Here is a 3,407-nt window from a genome sequence, read left to right as displayed (position 1 = left end):
GATGACACTTACTGCCTAATAACCTGAAGATAAGCGACGAAGAGACTTAGAATTCCAGGTTGGAGATCAATTTTTCTTAAAGTTATCTCTATGGAGAGGTGTTCTTCGCTTTGAGAGGAAAGGTAAGTTGAGTCCTAGATATATTGGTCCTTATCGGATAATAGAACGAGTTGGACCAGCAACTTATAGACTTGAGTTGCTAGTAGAACTTGCTCGAATACATGATGTTTTCCATGTATCCATGTTGAGAAAATATATTCCAGATCCATCACATGTGTTGCAAGCACAACAGGTTGAGCTGAAAGAAGACTTGAGTTATAAAGAGGAAGTGGTTCAAATCCTCGACAGAAAGGATCAAGTTTTGAGGAACAAAACGATCCCACTCATGAAGGTCCTTTGGAGACATCACGGAGTGGATGAGGCAACCTGGGAGTCAGAAGACCAGATGAGGAGGAGTTACCCGACACTCTTCACCTAAGGACTTCTAAATTTCGAGGACGAAATTTCATAAGAGGGAGGTAAGTTGTAAACCCGAGACTTTCCTTGGATTATTTGCTCTTGTCACACATTGTAGGATGTTGGATTTGAGTTATTGTTGTTCCATTGTTGAAGAAAATGACAAAGCTTTTAGTTGAAGTTGTCTTTAATAATTTTGGAATTTATAAATAAAGAAAAGAAAAGAAAGGGTATAAAGAAAAAGAAAAGAAAAGAAAAGGAAAAGGAAAAGGAAAAGGAAAAGGGAAAAAAAAAAAGAAGAGAAAATGAAGGAAATTGGAAACCCATTCGGTGCTTAGGGTTTAAAGTGAGAACCCACTCATTTCAGCCTATTTCTCCATCATTTCCCATTATATTTTCAGAGCATTTCGAGAGAGAGAGTGAAGGAAGAGGAAGAAGAAGTTGGTGCAGGTTTTAGGTTGAAGAAGGGAGGAAAAGCTCATGCAAATACAACCATGGAAGAATTTGAGTTTAACCTACCTATCTCTGGTTTTTAAGTCGATTTGAGCTACACAAGAAGAACTAAGAGATAAGGCCTGACTTTCTTGAAAGTTAATCCATTTTCTAACAAATTTCATGAAGGAAGCTTGAGCTAAATCTGATGTTAAGTTAATGGTTTTTGAAAAGGAATACAGAGCATAGAATTTTCGTGCAAATCAGAAGGATCTCTGCTTTTCTCTGGTTTTTCAAATATTCTGGGGCGTACAAGTTGGATTTGAAGCTCAATTGGCTATGGTTGGAAAGCTTATTCAATTTCCTATAACTTACCTGAAGAATTTGTGAGCCAAAAATGACTAGAAGTAGGTTTAATTTCAGGAAAAATGTAGAGGGTAGCAGAGAAGCACGAATCTATATTTACTGTGTTCGAGGGATTTTTGGACAAATCCTTTGAGAATCTCGTGTTTATCCATTTAGGTAAGTTGTAGAGGGTTCCAAAATGAAGAGTTTGATATACTAGTACATTAATTTTGGTCAAGTATTGAGGAAGTTATGAGTGTTGGAAATTAGGATATTGAATTTGGAAAATTTGGAAAAAAAAAGTGTGAAGTATGATTTTATTTCTATAATTTAGAATTCATGAGCATGGAAAGACAAGACGATTTATAATTCTGATGCTTTTTTTTGGTTTGTTTGACAGGCCAAGAGGAGATAGGCCAAGTGTACAGACCAGGGAACTAGCCGACACTGTGAGTGACAAAACAAATTTCAAAAATGATTTTTAAACTGTAATTTATGCTTAAATGGTTTACATGCTTGAATATGAACTTATGAATGATACATGATTTATATGAATAGTTTCAAGCATAAGTTTTGAGCTTAGATTTTCTAATGAGGTTTATATACAAGCACATGATTATTGAATTCCTGAAAAATAGTTGAAACCATATCATTTAAAGTAAAGTATGTATTAGCGAGTACTGTTTAAAGATTTTTAGTTTTTTATGAGCAAGCTGAGTAAGCTTGAGTTTTACGAAAGATAAAGATAAGCAGGCATGTTTTAATATTTCCATGTGGTTTTCTGGGACTTTTATTGTCTACATGACTAAGATATTGATCCCGAGGCTATATGGTACCGTGTGCACACAGGTTATATTCCGTTGTTGACATTGAGTGTACTCCGTGACAACGATGCTGTTGTGAGTGCTGGGCGGGACCCACTATGACAAAGACGATAGGAGTGTTGGGCGGGCCCCACTATATTGTAGAGCTAGTAAACATTGGTTGTACTGGGCGTGCCCTACACAACGTTGATTTGTCATGTTAGTTAAAATGTTCTATATACTTGATATGCCTTGCTAGATTTTAATGACGTACTTGCGGAACATTTGAGAAAGCTTCGCTTACCATTTATGTTTAACGCTTTGATTGAACAGATTTATACGTTAAAGGTTTATCACGTGTTCTGATTTGCGGATTTACAGTTTTAAATTTAGTCACTCACTGGCTTCGTAGCTCACTCTTTCAAAATGTTTTCCCACTTTTCAGGTAGAGATCGAGCTCCCATTGAGTGTACTTCGTGACAACGATGCTGTTGTGAGTGCTGGGCGGGACCCACTATGACAAAAACGATGGGAGTGCTGGCGGGCCACACTACATTGTAGAGCTAGTAAACATTGGTTGTACTGGGCGTGCCCTACACAACGTTGATTTGTCAAGTTAGTTAAAATGTTCTATATACCTTGATATGCCTTGCTAGATTTTAATGACGTACTGCGGAACATTTGAGAAAGCTTTTAGCGTTACACATTTATGTTTAACGCTTTGATTGAACAGATTTATACGTTTAAAGGTTTATCACGTGTTCTGATTTGCGGATTTACAGTTTTAAATTTAGTCACCACTATGGGCTTCGTAGCTCACTCTTTCAAAATGTTTTCCCACTTTTCAGGTAGAGATCGAGCTCCCATTGAGTGTACTTCGTGACAACGATGCTGTTGTGAGTGCTGGGCGGGACCCACTATGACAAAGACGATGGAGTGCTGGGCGGGCCAACTAAATTGTGAGCTAGTAAACATTGGTTGTACTAGGCGTGCCCTACACAACGTTGATTGTCATGTTAGTTAAAATGTTCTATATACTTGATATGCCTTGCTAGATTTTAATGACGTACTTTGGCGGAACATTTGAGAAAGCTTTTAGCATTACACATTTATGTTTAACGCTTTGATTGAACAGATTTATACGTTTAAAGGTTTATCATGTGTTCTGATTTGCGGATTAACAGTTTTAAATTTAGTCACTCACTGGGCTTCGTAGCTCACTCTTTCAAAATGTTTTCCCACTTTTCAGGTAGAGATCGAGCTCCTAGTGCCTGATAACTGCCAAAGTCTATTTTCTCCTAAAAGCTTCCAGATCAAGCTTCATACGTGAGTAGTGTTGTACATTGTGTCTGTTTATATTGTAAATGTCTT

At 37.2% G+C, this 3,407-nt stretch overlaps 1 long non-coding RNA gene across 2 annotated transcripts; it reads left to right on the top strand.

Moving 5' to 3' along the window:
* Nucleotides 1–817: 817 nt before the first annotated feature.
* On the top strand, nucleotides 818–2,986 carry LOC120078605. Of its 2 annotated transcripts, XR_005482047.1 has the most exons (5): nucleotides 818–1,410; nucleotides 1,634–1,682; nucleotides 2,083–2,255; nucleotides 2,482–2,651; nucleotides 2,885–2,986. It is a non-coding gene; the product is annotated as an uncharacterized LOC120078605 (long non-coding RNA). The 2 variants fall into 2 exon arrangements; XR_005482048.1 differs by lacking the exon at nucleotides 2,083–2,255.
* Nucleotides 2,987–3,407: the final 421 nt, after the last annotated feature.

The sequence above is a fragment of the Benincasa hispida genome, chromosome 5 (assembly GCF_009727055.1).
Source record: "Benincasa hispida cultivar B227 chromosome 5, ASM972705v1, whole genome shotgun sequence".
NCBI classification, from domain to species: domain Eukaryota; kingdom Viridiplantae; phylum Streptophyta; class Magnoliopsida; order Cucurbitales; family Cucurbitaceae; genus Benincasa; species Benincasa hispida.
The sequence above is the reverse complement of the archived record's forward strand: the minus strand, read 5'-3'. Positions and strand labels throughout refer to the sequence as shown.